This window comes from Herpailurus yagouaroundi, unplaced genomic scaffold (genome assembly GCF_014898765.1).
Source record: "Herpailurus yagouaroundi ecotype Mexico unplaced genomic scaffold, PumYag 205, whole genome shotgun sequence".
NCBI lineage: Eukaryota > Metazoa > Chordata > Mammalia > Carnivora > Felidae > Herpailurus > Herpailurus yagouaroundi.
Window position 1 is genome coordinate 14706003 of NW_024412436.1, and position 19456 is coordinate 14725458.

Sequence of the window (19456 nt, forward strand, 5' to 3'; positions counted from 1 at the left end):
TTAAAAATTAAAAACTATGAAAACCGAAAGAAGAAATGATTTATATGGTTATTCTGGAAGGCACATACGTGCAAGGAAAAGTATACGGCCAAAAACAGACATATACGTGAATTCGTGGCATCTCTTTTACTTGTGGTCTCGAGTTGGACATGGGACCAGGACAGCAGGAGCCCCTTCTGTGCGGACATTGTTCCATGGAACACTGGCATGATGATCTCCCCACGGAAGGAAAGGGGTAAGAGTCGTACTGGTTATGAAAACGTCTACTCTCCAAAACGTATAATGACTCAGAGGTAAGTCTGTAGTACACATCTTTTGTTTAAAACGTACAGTGATGGGGGCCCCTGGGTGGCTCAGTCGGTGAAACATCCGACTTCAGCTCAGGTCATGATCTTGTTGTTCGTGAGTTCAAGCCCCACGTCGGGCTCTGTGCAGACAGCCCAGAGCCTGGAGCCTGCTTCGGATTCTGTGTCTCCCTCTCTCTCTGCCTTTCCCCCGTGCATGCCCTCTCAAAAATAAATTGAACATTTAAACAAAGATCCTTCTGTGCATTTATGGAAGCCCAGCTCCACCCCACCCACCCCACCTCCTCGGCAACAACACTCAAAATTCAGTAATTCCAAGAACGACGGCACCAACAGATCCATTTTGCTGTGCGCACAGAGTCCTACCAGAGATCCGAGTTGTGTGATTTCTGTTTTTTATGAGAGCAGTGGCCCCGTGCTGTGGTCTGGGTGAGAACAGGAAAACGGGTGGGTGCCACTGAGGGCCCCCATCTGTAAGTCTGGCTTCGGGTAACACGGACACACGAGCTTGACCTTCACTTCCTGGAGACCAGAAGTTCATAGTCGCGGGCTGTGTTGGCAGGTCCGTGAGGTCATCCAGGGTCAGCCTTCTGCCGTGGTCCTTGGCGTGTGGCCCCCGTCCTCGGGCTGACATGGTGGCTGCTACAGACCTGGAATGTGGTCAGCAGCCGCGGGAAGGGGAAAGGGCAAAGGGAGGTGCTCTGACTGTTCCGGGAGGTAAGGACGGAGCTGCCCCGAGCAGGGAGAGGGCGATGGCCGGCAGGTCAGGCGCCCGGCTGTTTGGAGCCAGAAAGACAGTGGATGCAGGAACCGATCCCGGGATAACACGCGTGCTGTCCTGACCCTCGAGGGCACAAAAGGGCTGATGTCCGGAGCTGAAACACCTGGGTTTAAAGACCAACGACCTTTCTTAAAGACCAACGGCTGCAGAGGAGTTCACTGCTGTGTTTAGGTCCCACCCTCCAGGGACCTCTCCCCACGAGGACCGAACTCGGCACCAGGGACTCTGAACATCTTGCACGTTCCCCAAGGCTGCTTAGCTGCCCAGGGTTCTTGAACTCACGAACAGCGAGATCACGACCGGAGCCAAAGTCGGACGTTCAGCCGACTAAACCACCCAGGCGCCCCAGAAATATCTTCTGTTTACCGAGGCTGACGGCGGGGGGGGGGGGGGGGGGGTAAGAGGGAAGAGGGGCATGAGAATGCAAAGCGGAGAGACAGGTGACAGGTTCACGGTGAGCTGAGTGAAGGGCACGGTCAAGCGGGGGCAGGAAACACGGGTATCGGACAGCGAGAAGCACAGAGAAGGTGGCCGCTTTCATCAGACCCGGCTCTCCTGCCGGAGGCAGGCCACCCCCACCCGAGCCCTGCTCCGAGTTGGAACCTGGGAGAATCTGCCTCGCTCGCCCGGTGAAAGGTGCTCCTGGGGCCTCACACCTGCGAGGCGGCAGGGACCTGAGCGCGGGCTTGGCTCTCCACCTGGAGCCCCTCGGAGGAGGGCAGCCTGGCAGGGGCTGCTGCCTTCCCTCCTGTGCCCCGAGGAGCTACCACAAGCTCCAGGACCAGCCTCCCCTCAGCAGCGGGCCGGTGAGTGAGTGCCAGGTGCACGGTGCTCCCTCAAAACGCATGAAGGGACTAAAGGTGCCTGAATGCGGAACAAGGGGGGCAGGAGCCCCGGAGGGAACATCCTGCGCTTCTGGACGTCCTGCCTTAGCCGGTACTTCAGCTACAATGTCAAGTAATTCACCCCTTCTGTGCACAACAGAACTCAGAGGGAACTAAAGCTATAAGATTAAAAAAGCCTCTCTTCCCCCCCCCCCCCACAACACCTGCCGGCAGGCCCTATACGGGGCTGGTGCCTCAGTACATACATATTCTGTCCAGATACCTTCTGTTGAATGTATTTGCAAGAATGTAACTTATAAACAATTTCATTAACAATAACTCACTTATAAAGTACATCCTACATTAAAATTACCAGCAAGGGCCAGGGTTGGGCAGGTGGGGGAGGAGGGTGGGCCCTTCCCCGGGAGCAGTTCCTGGGATGGCCACCAGGTGTCAGAGCCACCAACAATGCTCCCAGAGCCCGGGGCCGGGGAGCGCCAGGAAGGGTGGCGAGACCCCCCTGGCAGTGCTGGGCCCTTTGGTGCGAATTTTGTCTACTACGGCGTTGGGTGGGGGGAGTAAGGGGAGCTGCAAACCCCTTAAATTCTCAGGCCACAGAGTCCCCTTCACTGGGTAGCCTCTGATCCTTGGAGAAGCCATGCGAGCGCGGCCGGGTTCTCTGGGGAAGCGTGAGGATGGCCTGGGCCGTCTCCCTTCCCCAGCCAGAGGCCAGTGGGGAGGTGAGCACCGCGGGGCACACAGAGGCGGGCTCGGCCACCCCTCCTGCACAGGTAAAGTTCTGCACGCAGAGTCGCGTCCAGCCGGGCCTGGCCCCGTCCAGCAGGCTTGGGGGGGCTCAGCTCACGGGCAGCGCCCAGGGCGATTCCGGGGTGACCAGAGCCAGCCCATTACAACAAGGAGGCTGGGGTGGGGGTGGGAGGCACGACGACCGTGGCTCCAGGCACTCTACAGATGTGCTGTAGAGTGTCCAAAAGGAAGAGGTCCCTGGACCACACCCCACTTCTGGCCTCGGGTCCAGACCCACTGCACACTGGGGCTTCTCACGGGTGAAACTTTACCACCTATAAGGATGCCAAGCTTGTGGGAGGGGGTGGGGGTAAGGGGAGAGCTCGACACTCCCTGTACCACATCACTGACGTCTAAATATGACTCCAGATTCGTGATCTCCACGCATTCTGACAGGCAGATGAAGGTGACCTTTTTCTGTGATTGGAATGGCCTCATCGTCTAAACTGGTCCGTCCCACACAGGCCACGTGAAGCAACAGTAACTATTTAAGTCACTCTACACCTTACATGTCATGTGTGTAATTTAAAATAATACACCTGTTGCCATACACGTAATAAAAGCGGCAATTATCGTTAAAACATAGGTAGTGTTCATATTCAAATGCGACCATGAATTTTATGCTCGATGTCTCAAGCGTCATGTTCAAGCCAAATGATTCATTTAAAAATAAGAAAGGACAGTGCAACGTTTAGAGTGGGATCCACGTTAATGTACCACGACTGGTACAATAATCGTTGCTTTGATGTGGCCAACACTGGTCTGGCCGTGGAGGTGTTTTGTTCTCCATTCTCCTATTACACATGGTATCAGAGGTACGGAATTGAAAAAATCTCTCATAATGCTAACCAGACTACTCCCGTGACCATTTCAGAGGGAACACTGTCCCTGAGGAGGGACAGACAGAGCCAAGGGAAGGGGCCGTCAAGCACCACCCTAATTTGCTCTGGGTTTGCCTACCTCAAGGAAGCCTCCCCTCCTGGATCATCCTGGACCCACTGGATTCCTGGTAAGTCAACGAGCCTCCCAAGCCCGTGAATAGTCTAGTCTCCTTCATGAGGCCACTCATGTGACAGGGTTACACTAAGGCCCAGACTGACGCCACAGGTCAGTGTCTCACGAGATCCCCAAGCTTCTAGGTCTCTGAAGAAAAAAAACAAACAAACCATGGGGTGTCGAGGGTGGGAAAGGATGGAATTTAGGCCCCGCCCACTTCGCTGAATCAAATACCTGCTTGCCACACGCCCCTCCAGTTTAATCACGTTTTGGGAGGGTGAGTCAGAGAGGAGGTGGGCGGCCGTGCTTGGTTTTCCAGGCATATGGTACCCTAATGACCATGACTCCTCCCTCCACTTAAACCTCCCTGCACAGACACTCCTCCAAGCCCTGCACCCGGCCAGGCAAAAGGCCTGATTCAGAATCTCATCTCCTCACCGGTACCCGAGGCTGATCCCCTTCCATAAAAGGGGGAAGGAAATCATCAATGTGAACGCACAAAAACAGATGACTTCCTGAGTCACACCTGAGTTTGGGCGCAGAGTTTGGGTGCAGGGTAAGGTCAAGCTAAAAGCTCAGAGGTCACGGACCATAATTATCCCTCCAGAAGGGGAGCCTTCCTTACCCGTAGCCACGCAGCTTCTGAGGCCATGACAAAGAGCTGGGCCCGTCGAAACCCCGGAGGAGGAAACATTCCTCACCAGGTCTCCCAGCCCAAGCTTCCGTGACAGGCACCAGAGGAGTAAACAGACTAAGCCAATAGAAGCAAGCGAGAACTGGTTCCCCTGCTCTCTAGATGGCTCATGACATTTCAATTATGCTCAGCAAAATATAGCAAATTATTTATAACCTGTATGGAGCCTCCTGGCTTCACAGAAGAAATCTTAGTTGGTGGGGTTGAAGGAAGCTAGAAGTAGAGACCAGAGAAAAGTTCACAAGTAGAAATGAGCCCGTCCAAGGAGCCGTTTGTGTCCTGGATACGTAAAGCACGGCGACTTTTGTTCAGGAAGCCGTGAGGGTGGTGTGTTTTGGGAGGTGCTTACTTGCAATTTATTTCTCTGAATAATGTAGTGTTCATGTTCTGTCTCTCTCTGTCCCTCCCCTGCTTGAGCTCTGTCTCTCTCTCTCTCAAAAATAAATAAACATTGGGGCGCCTGGGTGGCGCAGTCAGTTGAGCGTCCGACTGCAGCCAGGTCACGATCTCGCGGTCCGTGAGTTCGAGCCCCGCATCAGGTTCTGGGCTGATGGCTCGGAGCCTGGAGCCTGTTTCCGATTCTGTGTCTCCCTCTCTCTCTGCCCCTGCCCCGTTCATGCTCTGTCTTTCTCTGTCCCAAAAATAAATAAACATTGAAAAAAAAAATTTTTTTTAATAAATAAATAAATAAATAAATAAATAAACATTAAAAAAGTGTGTTTAAAAATAAATAAATAAATAAATAAATAAATAAATAAATAAGGACTATTAGCTTTAAAAAAAAAAAAAAAAACAGGGGGTGCCTGGGTGGCTCAGCCAGTTCAGCGTCCAACTCTTGGTTTTGGCTCAGGTCATGACCTCATGGTTCATGAGTTCGAGCCCCATGTTGGGCTCTGTGCTGACAGCTTGGGATTCTCTCTCTCTCTCTCTCTCTCTCTCTGCCCCTCCCCCACTTGTGCTGGCTCTTCCCCTCTCTCTCTCTCTCAAAATACAGAAACTTAAAAAAAAAAAAAAAAAGAACAATCTCAGGTCACCACTTTGCCAGCCCCACCTTCGATGACTAAAGGAAGTCACTGGGAACAGAACTGCCCTCAAAGTCAGGAATGTATGACTATCAGGCCTCGCCAGGACACCTGGGCAAGATACCTGGCCATCACACATGTCAGTCACGGTCACCTTGTCTGAAAAGTTTAGAGGCCCAGATTCCTTTCAATACTAAATGACCACACTGCAGAGTTCAATACATTTTCTAGATGGTCACTTCCCACAAGAACAACGGGGAACATAATTAATAGGAGAAAAACCCCCAAAATAGATCACTGTGCTGTAGCAGGGTCTATCACACTGTGTAGACGTGGCCTTGGCGTGGCCAGGCTGCTTGGTTAATCAGACACAGGGATGTGAACACTCTTTCGGGTAAGAGAGCCACCCACCCGCAGGGGAGGACGGCCTGCGATCTCCAGATCGCGACTGCGGTGGGGAGCACCTCTCGGGGGGACGGAACGAGCGTGGGTCTTTTTTGAACCTAAACCCAGTGTCTCAAGGGAACATTCTGAGTCAGAAAACAAAGCGGGCCGACGGGCTGTTTGGAGCCGCGACTCCTGCTTTTCAAGTTCACGCTCAGCCTACCTGTGGTGAGGCCTGTGGTTGCCACACCGGGGCCGTCCGCAGGGGCCAAGTGTGCTCAGAGAGGCTCTCGTTACATAACCCTCGGCCACGGCCCCGCACGTGCATGAGCGGGCACACATGGGATCGCGCACACTGCGTGCAGGGGAAGGGGGTTAGAACACACGAGGCTGCAGGACAGTGACAGGGGTGAGCTCAGGGCCTCCTGCCGCACAGGTTAACAACAGCAGCATTTCACATTCCTGTGGTGGTATGAACCGTGTGCCTCGGGCGAAACAAAGGCTCCAAGAAGAGTAGAAAGCCAAGCGAGTTCTCAGTGAGCAGCTCCTACCCACAGGCCCTCATGACGCGGGGGACGTGGGGTCGGGCGGGGGAGACTCGGCACCTAGCGCTCCTGTGTCAGCTGTGAACGCCGTTCGGCCACTGCTGGTCGGTGTCCAGCTTGCTCCTGCTCCAAAGAATGAGCCACCTTTGACTCCAAAACCAGCTTTACCCGCTCCCCGCCCCCCGGCGCTCGCTCTCTCTCTCTCTCTCTCTCTCTCTCCACTTCTATCTCTCAGAGGCATTTTCTTCCCGCACCCTATGACCGGCCTGGCTTCAGGTAACCAGGGCTCATTCTAAGTCACCTTGTCGTCACCCCGAGGCTTTGTGTTATCTGTTGCCTGGGCCTGGAATGCTCCCAACCCTGATCTTCACGAAGGTGGCTCACAGAGGTCTCGGCCTCCGGGGAGCCCCTCAGAGGGGCCCTCCCCGGCCCTCCAACTCCAAGCATCCCCCCACCCCGCATTCTGTCACGTGACCCTACCCGGATTCCCTGCCTGGCACTTCACACCCCCTCATTTACTTCCTGTGTGTTTCTTTCTTGCCTGTCTTCTCTCACTAGCATGCAAGCTCCATGGACGTGGGCATTCTGTGTCTTGTTCACGGACTGTTTCGAGCCGCTACAACAGGGCCTTGCACACGGCCAGCGCTGGACGAGCGCCAGCTGAACGAGCGGACGGACAGTTGGATGAGGGAGGAGGGCAGAGGAGGCCATCCCTGCGAAGGGTCGCCGGCGCGCTGGGAATAAGGCGACGAGGACTCCAGAGTCCGCCAGGGAAGACGGACGTTTACCCAAACCAGTGTGGTGCAAGAGAAGCTCATGGAAGTGTGTGCAGCTGTCTGCTCGATGGGAACGTGAGGACAGTGTCAGGAAAGGTCAGAGGTGGCCAAAGGGGCAAAGGAGACAGAGGGGTGACGGGGAAGGCACCTTGTCGGGGAGCATCACGGCCAAGCAGCACGTCTGGGAACAGAGCGCAGGTTCCAGAGGAGCCCCGCGTGAAGCAGTGAGCGGTGCGAGGCCTGGATGGGGTGGGGGCACAGGCCAGTGCAGCCTGGAGGGGGGGGCACGTGCCAGGTCTCAAGAGAGCCTCGCGCACCAGTCCCCGTGCGCTGGATTTCAATCCTCCGAGAGGCGGGAGCCTAGAGGTATTTTTAAGTAGGGAGGTGACATGATGGGTTTTGACTTACAAAGATAGTTTGGGTGGCAGTGAAGGCCACGAGAAGAGAACAGAGCAGAGCACGTGGGTCACTGTCCCCTCTGGGCCTGAAAACGCCCGGATGTCAGCCCTAAGCAGCAACAGAGGAGGAGGAGTGGTCACAGACTGGAAGCTGTTAAAAGGGTGGAATCAGCGGGACTCAGTGACACTCAACGTGCGGGAGGTGACGGACAGGACGGGGCTGTGGTCTGTGTGGCCTCGCGCGTGGGGGTCGAGAGGCGGCCAGGCCAGAGTGGCCGGCTCATGTGAGGCCGCCTCAGGGCCGCCTGCCCAGCCAGTTATCTTCGGCCCTCGAGCCACCGTCGGTGACAGGTCCCTCTGATGGGTGCACATCCAGCCCACGACACGGGTGATTTATCTGCTCGTGAAGATCCGCATGTTAGGATTTCAGCGCGGCCGTTCTTGGAGGCACACGCTGGGCCACCGCCACAGAAGCATGACTACTGGTCTAAATATAGACGCGCCTGTCACCTCCGAGAAAGAACAGACCAGAAGCCATGGTTCCACTCACTCCGAGGAAGTTTTAAGGGGACAGAATTAAAGAACAAACCTTGCCCTGTCTCTCACGGCTGCGAATCGAAGCAGCAAACCACGACTGCCTCACCTGCTGCCCTCTCCTGCCCTCCTGGCTAACTCAGGCCCCAGAATCCTCCAGAGCAGCCCCCTCCCCGAGACAGTTCTCACAGGCCTCAAGGGATACCTCACAGGGGCCGAAGAGCGGGTACAGCTGGCCGGCTGGCCCAGTGCTCTGCAAGGACCCCACTTTATTCCTTCTGTCCTGCCCCCCTGCCCCGCCCGCCCCCCCCCCCCCCCACCCCCCCCACCACGAGAACAAATGCGCAATTCGGAAAGCGTGGGCTCTGGTACCTGGCTGCTTGGTTGAATCCTGGCTTTGCCATGTGGGAGCTGTATGACCCGGGCAAGTTGCCTAGCCTCTCTGTGCCTCCGTCTCGAAAATAATGCGGTAAAATAATGCGGTGATTAAATGAACGAAGCGCACGGTGAGGGCCCAGCAAATGTTCGCTGTCGTTCCCACGGCCGCCCCTCCCAGCCCTGGGGAAGCCTCGCTAAGTCCTAAGACAGGGAGCCCAAGCTGCGGGCATCCTGCTGCCAGCTCAGGGGCAGTGCCCTCCTTTTGCAACATGCTACCAACGGGGCCGACAGAGCAGGAGAGATGGCGTCCACTGTTTTCTGAAATTATCATTAGAATGTTCTTGACGGTTTATCCCCACAGCCCTCCCTTCTCACGCCGTCCTCCCAGGACTCACCGCAGTCAGAGTCTTCCGGGCCAGGAGACAAGTGAGTGACAGACACACACGGTCTCCCTCCCTCGGGGAGGGGCTTTGTTACAGGGTCAAGTGGGGCCAGCCTGGCTCCTGCTCCCTTAAGATGGGCTCTTCCCAGGAGAATCCCTCGCTCCTCACCTAAATAGATTTCTGGAGTCTTCCAAAGGGAGGGTTGAGTCCGGTCCTTTGGAAGAATGAAAGCCGAGTTGCATTGTTACATTATGTGTAAGTGGAAAACGAGTATAAGCTGTAAAAACATGCTAAGTTCGAGACTAAAACAACAGTTCTGATATGGACTTTTAACTTATCTTGGACGATGAGCTACCTGTCCGCAATCTTAACATCAGGACAGGGAGAGGAAAATGAAATTTTAAACATGATACCCATTCACATTAACATCAAAAACACCCGTCTGGCGCACACAGGAATCAATCTTACTGATAAAAGAGGTGCAAAACCTGCCCAGGGAATCCAGAGACATTACCAAGAAAAACGAAAGAAAACCTATATAAATGGGACAGCATGCCGTGTTCCTGGGCACAAAGGCTCAATGCCGTGAACATATTCGCTTTTCCCAAATTGATCTACGGATCGCATTCGATTCCAGTCAAAATCTTGGCGATTTTTGGTGGAAACTGACAGGATGACTCCATTTTTTTTTTTTTTCCTATGAAATGCACAGGACCAAGAGAACCAAGGAAATCTTGAAGAAGAAAAACACAGTTGAAAGATTTACTCTGTCAGATGGCAAGACTTATCATACGATTACAGCAGTTAAGTCAGTACAGTATTAGCACAAACTTTGGCCAGCAAAGGCGCAAAGATACGTGAACCGACCAAGAGAACCAAGAGGGTTTAGAAACAGACGCACACGTGTGCCAGTCTAATTCAGGGTGACGACACCACACTGCGGGGCAGAGAGGAAGGCATGGTCTTTGGACCCTCCGGATGTAAACACGGAAAAACAAATGAGCCTTGATCCTACCTCACACCAGTCACAAAGCTAAACTCTAGGGGCGTCTGGCTGGCTCAGATGTGAGAGAGTGTGACTGTTGGTCTCAGGGTCACGAGTTCGAGCCCCACGTTGGGCGGAGAGGTTACATAAGTAAATGAACTTTAAAACAAAAAGTCGAGGAGTGTGGACGTATCCAGGGCAGGTAAAGGATACCTCTGAAGCTTGCAGAGTCTATCTGAGAAGAGTATCTCTGTGCCCTTGAGGACGGGGAATGACTTCCGAAGTAGGACACAAGCATGAACCATAAAGGGAGCAACTGATGAATCGGATTTCATTAAGAACTTCTGCTCGTCGAGACACCATTAAGAGACTGAAAGCAAACCACACAGCGGGAGAAGGAATTTGCAGGACGTGGGTCCAACAAAACACTCACACTCACAATCCATAAAGAATTCCACAGATCAATGAGAAAGAGGAAACACAATGTTAAAAGAAGGGAGACGCAGAAGACTTGAAAAGGCGCTTCATAAAAGAGAATATCCCATGGCACACCCCCCCCCCCCAAAAAAAAACAACTATTTTAAAAGGGCTCAACCTGATTAGTCATCAGAAAAATGCAAATTAAAACGACGGTAAGACGCTGCTCAGGTCGGGCAATGTTTGCTTTTGTGGCAGGGGTAGGGGCCTCCCAGGAAAGAGTCCAGTGAGCTGCACACTTAAGGATTTATGTGCTCTTCTCTATTTAGGACGCTTTCATAAACACGTTTCCTAAAAAAGCAAGAGACTTGAGAAATCTATCAAGCAAATTTAATGTGGAGACCTGACTGGATCTTGTTTCACACAAGGCAACTGTTGAGAAAGTGTTTGTGAGAATTCGGCCATCAACTGCATATTTGATGATAATGAAGACGTTGTTCCGGTGTTTGGGTGACATGATGGTGTTGCAGCGAGGTCTTGGGGCGCCTGGGGCGGGTGGGGTGCAGTCGGTTCAGCGTCCAGCTCTTGATTTCGGCTCAGGTCATGATCTCGTGGTTCGTGGGACTGAGCCCTGCGTCGGGCTCTGTGCTGACAGTGCGGAGCCTGCTTGGGATTTTCTCTCTCTCTCTCTCTCTCTCTCTCTCTCTCTCTCTCCCTCCCTCTCCCTTGGGCCCCCCACTCCCGCTCGTGTACACGTAAGTATGAACTCGCTCTCTCAAAATCAATGAACATTTAAAGAAAAAGGAGAGTTCTTATTGTTTAGAGCTACCTACTGAAGTATAAATATGTACATTATAAATAAAATAATACCTTAGATATGCTTCAGTAATAACCGACGAGGGAGGACAGTAAAACAAGAATAGATGAGTTACTGGCCAGTATTGCTGGACAGTAAGCACCTGGGGATTGCTGCACAGGTGGCCCCTGAACGTGGAGGGCAGGAGCACTGACTCCCCTCCGCAGCCAAAAATCCACATGTAACTTCTGACTCCCTGAAAACTTAGCTGTTAATAGCCTACCATTGACTGGAAGCCTTGCCAATAATGTCAATAGGCAATTAACACATTTTTATATGCATTATATACTGTATTCTTACAAAAAAGTAAGCTGGAGAAAAGAAAGCGTTAAGAAAATCGTAAGAGAGAGAAAATACGTTCACAGGACTGGGCTCAGCGTATCGAAGAAAATCCGTATCTCAGCGGACTTGCGCAGTTGAAAGCTGTGTCGTTCAAGGGTCACCTGTACTGTTGCACTTTTGTGTACGTTTACAACCTTGTATAATAACAAGATTGTATTTTTTTTAATACAATAGCTTATTGTATTTGTAAAAATAGCTTTTTAAAGCTATTGCACAGCCAAGGTGTTACGCTTTGGGGCTATCCATGACTCCTCTCTTCCACCCGGCCCCGACATAATCAAATCGTATCGTGCAGTGACAATGGAAACCATGAACACTGAACCCTCAGGCTACAGGGACCGCAGGAAGTCAGCTTGGCCATTCCCTCCTTATCGAGCGGGGTATCTGAAACAGAGGGGCCCACGCCACATCTGCACACTGAGCAGCACAGGAAATGTCTACTCTCAGAGAAGCAGTTAAATAGAAAATATTTACAGAAGAGTAGTCATTGATCCATACGCTCTGAGGGATATGCCGTCGTCGGAAGGTCTCTTGGCAGCCCAGGTGCCCTCCCTGGAACAGAAGACTCTTAACAGAGGCTCCCACAGCCTCCCTGAGCTAACTCTTTCTGTCTTATGCCCAGACAGTAAGCCTGTGCTGTCCAGCCTCTCGGTGTAAAGTCATCAACCAGGAATTCTTGTATAAAACAAGTCTGGGAGCCTGGACTGGTGTGGGCTTTCGCAGTCGGGAAACAAACGCTTCACGAGAAAAGACTCAAGTGGTTACAAAAATAACGTGACTGAGGCCTCCTGACCCAGCGTGTCTCCCAGGCAGCCCTCCAGGTCTAGTCCTTGCTTCTGGCCCTCACTCACCACTTGCCAGTGAAGGCCACTGACTCGATAAGCAAATCTCCAGGTTGCACCTAGCTTAGTTTGCTCCCCTTCTGGGCAACAGGCCATGTCGACAAGGCCTTCTCGGAGAAATGAGCTCTCCCTGTGGTGGCTCCTGGAGGAAGGACCACCTTTTACGGCCCGCCCCGAGAGGCTCACTTATCTATCAATCAGCCTAATGAAACAGTGACGGCTTCAAAGGGAAGAGGCCAAGGTTTCATATACACAAAAAGGGCAAGGTTAAAAAATGAATTTATGGGACTGTTTCATTTTTCTCTTGACCCCCAGAGACCTCAACAGTGGATGCTTTTCTGACTAATACCAGGCATCTCTGAAGAGCGTAGGGGGGGAGCACACAGCTCTGAAGCCTGTGCGCCCAGCTCTCCCCAACACCAGCTACGTGGCCCCAAATTGCCAGTGCTTTGGTCTATCACCTGTGAAATGCAGGTAACGTACACGCCTCCCAAGGCCGATGAGATTAAAATAGTACAGTTTGTGTAGAGCACTCAAAACAATGCTTGGTGTTGGCTCCTCGTGTTATCCTATCACTACAGAAGCCATGGACAGAGAGAACGAGAAGGGAGGCTCCTCGGAAACCGAAGGAAAAGAACAGTGTTGTTAAGGGGCGCCTGGGCGGCTCTGTCGGTTGACTGTCCAACTTTGGCTCAGGTTATTATTTACGGTTCATGGGTTCGAGTCCCGTATCGGACTCTGTGCTGACAGCTCAGAGCCTGGAGCCTGCTTCCGATTCTGTGTGTCTCTCTCTCTCTGTCCCTCCCCTGCTCATGCTCTGTCTCTCCGTGTCTCTCAAAAATAAACAATAAATAAATAAATAAATAAATAAATAAAACAGTGTTGTTGAAACTCTGTGGCTAAACTTTACGAACCCATCTATTTCCAGCTATTTCCATCTGTCACCAAACAATATTTGTCAAGAATTTGGGGAGAGAGAAAGCTATTCCGAGGTAAGAGGTCAGAGGTCTACCAGGAAAGTGGACAGACAGCCTTAGGTTTCAGAAACGTATACAGAAAGGCTGCTCCTTCGGGCGACAATGCAAACCCGACTCGCGCTAAGTAAGGAGGCTGCAAGTCTGTGCACTGCCAGTCTGGACTCAGACACTGCCACTCCACTCGCCCCAAATCGGAGCTGAGAGCTGCTTGCACTCTCTCGTCGTTAATGACCGGCATCCCTGGGCTCCTTCAAACAACTTTCTAAAATGATTGACGCTATTTTAATGTTTCACATCTGTCTACACGCTTAGTATTAGTAGAGAGAATAATTTCAAAATAAGCATAATTAACCGAAGAGGTCCTGGGAATTAAAACATTAAAATTTTTAATTTTTAAAAGTGTAGCCATTAGGGGCGCCTGGGGGGCTCAGTCGATTAAGTGTCTGACTCTTGGTTTCCAGCCGGGTCATGATCTCACGGCTTTGTGAATTCAAGTCCTGCATTGGGCTCTGCGCTGGCTGGCCATATGGAGCCTGCTTAGGATTCCCTCTCTCCCTCTCTCTCTGCCCCTGCCCTGCTCCTGCTGTCTCTGTCTCTCTCAACAATACATAAACATTAAAAAATGTTAAAAGTCTAGCCATTAGACACTGTGTGTACATTCTGAAAACATATTGTCTCTTAATTAGAACTTGTTTCTTGTTAACAATCATTAATTGTGTTTTACCGTGGACTGTTCTTTAATGATCATAATGCCAGAGAAGTGAACAAACAGCACATATGACACTGAGAATGCGGAATGCTGCCCAAAGGGCTTGCTGTCTACCATGCAGACTCCAGGGGCCGTGAATTATTTAGCTACTTTTCAAAGTTAATACATAGGAGTGTCTTTTTGCCCTTTATTCCCCAGATGAATTTAACCAAATGAGAGAAAGCGGTGGGTACATTCAGTTAGCAGTCTGGGCACACAGAAGACACAGGTGATGAAAAGGAGACGTAAAGAATGTATAGATTTCATGTCAGTTAAATATGCACAACACTGCTTTATCCGGCATGTTTTCATTATGACTAAATTGTCGTGAGTATTTTGACGGTTTTTGAGGGTATTTTAAAACACATGAGTACCTTAAAAACATGCATTAACACACACACACAAAAGAAAGCAAAATCCAAATGACACTTAAAAAAATACTCATAGTTAGAAAATGCAAACACCGAAGGATCAGATGGAGAAAATAGTGCCTTCCCACCGCTGGAGTCCTTCCACCCAAAGGTTTAGGCTTTTCTTGGGGAGCCTGTGTGGCTCAGTCAGTAAAGCGTCCGACTCTTGGTTATGATCTCGCCATTTGTGAGTTCGAGCCCTACACTGGGCTCCGCGCTGGCAATATCTATTGATGGGTATTATTATATTTATTAATAAGTGTTATTAATTTATTGGTAAATAAATATATTATTAATATAATAAATGCATATTGCTAACAAATACATTAAAAAAACAGAACAAAAGGTTAGGCTTTTCTATCCTACTGGAAAAATGATGTATGCACATATGTTGACTTGTTTACTAAAAGAATCATATTTTTTTTTCTTTTTTTGTGAGAGAGAGAGAGAGATTGCAAGTGTGCGTGGGGGAGGGGCAGAGAGAGAGGGAGAGAGAATCTCAAGCAGACTCACGCTCGGCGCGGGGCCTGTCACAGGGCTCAATCTCAAGACCTGAGTCGGATGCTCAACCGATGGAGCCCCCCAGGCGCCCTAAAAGCAGATTACGCAGTTTTGCTACATGCATTTTTTCCTTAATAGTGTACGTATCCTGATACTTTCAGATCAGCACAGCTATTACCACATTCGTTTTGCTTTTGCACACGGCGTTTCAGGGAATAGCTTTGCACACAAGGCTTGGTGTTGTAAGTCGTTTTTCAACGCGACCTGCTGCCAAAGTCCATGCAGGCGGCTCCAAGCGGTCTATCCCACTTGTGTGGTTGGAAAAGAACGCGTCTAGTTTCCTGGGTGGATTTGGGTGCTTCGGAAACTTTCCTGGGACGCCCTGATTTACACCCCCATGGGTCTCGGGAACGGCACGGGAAAGGCCTGTTTCCGACTGAGGGACATGAATGCTTCTGCCTGTTCGCTTTTGAGCGTGAGGGTTCCCGTGGCCATGCAGGAGCCTGTCTTTGCTCTTAGGTCCTTTGCGCTCAGGGCCGCTCAACGCGCCCACCCCCTGCAGGCTCACGGCAGGAGGAGATGTTTGCGGAGGAAACAGGGGAGCACGGAACCGGAGCGAACAGCGGGTAGGACTGCCAGGTTAGCTTGCCTTCACTAGCGAGCAGGTGTCAGAAACTCCCCCTCACTGAGGACCGACGATAAGGAGCTGCCTGCCTGGGGGCCGGGGGCACGGGAACACAGTCACATGGGAGAGTGACCACAGGGTCTACGGCTCAGGACTGGTAAGAACAGGAAAACCATCTTACATCTTGGCACTTAGTTGCCTCAAATCCTTTTTGAAATGATGGCGGGCTTAAGATCTATTTTGAGGGGTGCATGGGTGGCTCATCAGTTAAGCATCTGACTTTGGCTCAGGTCACGATCTCGTGGTTTGCGGGTTTGAGTCCCCGGTCGGCTCTGTGCTGACAGCTCGGAGCCCGGAGCCTGCTTCGGATTCTGGGTCTCCCTCTCTCTCTCTACCCCTCCCCCACTCATGCTTTGTCTCTCTCAAAAATAAATGAAGACAAATAAAATTTTTTTAAATCCATTTTGAAATCTTTTGACAGCATTTTCCCAAACGTTTGCTATATTTGTTACCTTGTTTGACTACCACAACAACTCAACAGGTAGGCTGAGGTCATTTTCTGTATGTACTTACAAGGCGGAATGACTACAGGGCAGCAAAGTTACACAACTCACCCGAGGTTGATCAGCTAAGTGTTCTGACTCCAGGCACTGTGCTCTTTCCTGATCTCTCCCTCACCCACCCAAGTCCCAGGCCAGCCTGCGAATGTCAGAACGCTGAAGAAGAGCTAGGAAAGGAGCCAGGGATAGAAACACACCCTCCCCAGGGATACCTGAGATCATGAAAACTACCTCTTCCTAAAAAAATTTAATGAATAATATTGATGTTGCTAAGTACCAGGTTGAGATACCAAAGCCACATCGTGACAGAATAACAGTCTTGACTCATTTTACAAAGACTTCTACGATAGGGCTGGCTCAGTCGGTGGAGCGTGGGACTCCTGATGTCTGGCTTACTAAGTCTGAGCCCCAATGGGTGCAGAGATTACTTAAAAATAATGGGGCGCCTGGGTGGCGCAATCGGTTAAGCGTCCGACTTCAGCCAGGTCACGATCTCGCGGTCCGTGAGTTCGAGCCCCGCGTCGGGCTCTGGGCCGATGGCTCAGAGCCTGGAGCCTGTTTCCGATTCTGTGTCTTCCTCTCTCTCTGCCCCTCCCCCGTTCATGCTCTGTCTCTCTCTGTCCCAAAAATAAATAAACGTTGAAAAAAAAAATTAAAAATAATAATAATAATAAAAACTTAGGGGCACCTGGGTGGCTCAGTCGGTTAAGCATCCAACTTCAGTTCAGGTCATGATCTCGCGGTCTGTGGGTTCGAGCCCCGCGTCGGGCTCTGTGCTGACAGCTCAGAGCCTGGAGCCTGCTTCAGTATCTGTGTCTTCCTCCCTCTTCTCTTCTGTCCCTCCCCCACTGAGGCTCTCTCAAAAATAAACATTAAAAAAAATGATTATTAATAATTAATGTTAATTATTAAATATTACAAAGTAAAAAAATTGTGGAAATGTGCTTTTATATCTTATTATAAACACACATAGTATCTCAGCTTTTTAAAAAATCCAGTAGCTCTTAATTTTTACGGTTAGACACTGCCCTGGATGGTACTAGGAAGTTGTCATTTCAATATCCAATGCCTATTTCTTGAGTTGTCTTTTTTTTCTAAGTCTTTTTTTGAGAATGTCCTACAGAAAAAACATATTTTACTTGGTAAAGCCTAGATACGTATCTGTCATTGAAACAAAACTTTCACAAAATCCTAATTGCCCTTCCTATGAGTGTTTTCCTTGGATATTATCTATGTTTTCATTCTCTTGGGGACAGAGGTCTAGAAAGGCTCCTCTCTGTGGACTCGAAGAAGGGGTCTTAGTAAATTAGAAAACATTACAAACAGCCTTCAAAACCGAAGGGCCACATAGGTGCTACTCTAGGATGCTGGAAGTCAGGAAAGCCTCCCTGACGGGGCCCAAAATGAACTGAATCTCGAAAGACGAACTGGAATCAGAAGGGTAGAACTTCAAAAGATGAAATGAGCCCAGCACGTCTAGGGGACAGTCACGAAGGGTTCATAAAGGGAGTGGTAAGGGATAAGGTCGAAAAGAAAGCCTGCGGTCAGTCTGCAGAGAGCAAGACGGACGGTGGGTTTCATCCTGGAGGTGATAATGGCATTACTGAAGGTGAGTGTACACAGAGCTATTCCAGGATTGTTCTTCCGCACACGGACTGCAAACCCAGCTCTAAAGCCGCTCAGAGTTCAGACACCAGGTTCTCCAGCTATATTGTAGCACAGAGAAAAATGTGTGTGCACGTAGACTTCATAAATTCAGAATTCTAGTGAGAGCAGTCGGGATCACATAAAAAAAAATAGAAAAGCTAGGATATACGTATTAAGTTTAGACAGCAACTGAGCCCAGTTTCTGTGTCTTTTCATCCTGTTTACCTTTGTTAATGAAGTGTGAGCCTTATCTGCACTAAGTAACCATTTCCTTAGGAAAGCTATACACTTCACCGAGAACCTATCCTCAATGCTCTTAGGAGCCTGACAAACTATTATGAACAACTCTTAATAATAATAAGGTTGTCTAAAGTGAACATACAAACAGGGCTCTCTGAAGGTGTTAACCATCCAGTAATTCAGGCTCTGCTGGCTACAGGGACGGTGCCCTACCATCCTTAGCTGGCACTCGGGTCTGTCTCAGGAGAATAAAAACATCCAATGTGAGTCACCTTGCGATTACACCGCCACCTGGAAGCATATTTAAGTGATGACAACTACAAAGCTAGGTCTCTGTAGGACCCTGCATGAGACTTCCTCTCCCTTCTTCCAGTCTGAGGATCAACAGAGCTCAGGATTCCTTTACCAATTTCTCCTCGGCATCATTCTTTACCATTTTTCCAAAGTGGAAAAGGACAGTGTCCCAAGGCCTGGTTAAAGCTACCATGACTTGTCATTACGGTAAATTTCAGAGACAGAAAATGCTTAGTTAAATCTGTGTTTTTTCCAGAGGAAACGACTTAGGAGATAGATTTTTTTTTTTTTTTAATTTCCGAGAAAATGCACACACTAGGTGTGTGAGCGATCACCCCCACACGTAAATAAAACTCGTTTGGGGTAAGGTAGACCACTCACCAGTGGTCAAGGTTCAGCCCAGTCTTTGCTGCTGCATTTCCGCAGCAACACAAACACGTACATCACAGTGACACGGAAGCCTTACGTTTCGCCAAAAAATGCCATGCCTGGATCCCAAGCAGAGTTCAAATCCCGCTGGGAAGAGATGCACTTTTGGAGGAGGCGGATGGAAGGCAGAGGGGCCGCCCCTAGGCAGGTGCCCGAGCACCCACCGCCGGTTTCCCCGCAGCAGTCCACCTCCCCAGGGGGTGCACGGCTCTCGTCCGCCCGCCGCCCCAGACCCTCGGGCGGCACGCGCAAATTCCAGCTGCTCCACACTAGGACCAGGAGGTTGTTCGCCCGGGGTGACCGCTGGCTGAGCCGCCGGGGCCTCCCACCCTGCGCCTCCTCGTCCAGATCCCGCCGCCCCGTCCGAAGCCCGCCGAGACCCCGACCCCCCTTGACCCCGAACTCGACCCGGCGTGCGCCGACAGCAACCCCCACCAGGTCCCGGCCCGCGCCGGCCCCGTTTCACCCCCTAACCCCAGCCCCGATGCCTACCCGCGCCGAGCTCGACCCTCCTGACCCCGGCCCGCGCCAGACCTGGGGCTGCCGCACTTACTGCTGCTAAGGCGGCCGTCGGGGTCGGGCCCGCGTCCGCGCGGGGCCGGGGTCGGGGCTGGTGTCGCGTCCGGGCAGGGCTGGGGTCGGGGTCGGCGCGGACCGGGGCCGGAGCTGGGGTCGGGGTCACGTCCGGGCAGGGCCGGGGTCGGGGGTGTCGGGGCCGGGATCGAGGCCGCGTCCGCGCGGGGCCGGGGTTGGGGG

General features: G+C 51.2%; 1 long non-coding RNA gene across 1 annotated transcript; it reads right to left on the reverse strand.

Annotated features, from left to right (window-relative positions):
* Nucleotides 1-513: 513 nt before the first annotated feature.
* On the reverse strand, nt 514-19447 carry LOC121015182 (uncharacterized). Its single transcript, XR_005783681.1, has 3 exons — nt 19254-19447; nt 3678-3860; nt 514-1189 (listed from the first exon to the last, which is right to left on the reverse strand). It is a non-coding gene; the product is annotated as an uncharacterized LOC121015182 (long non-coding RNA).
* Between the last annotated feature and the right edge of the window lie 9 nt (nt 19448-19456).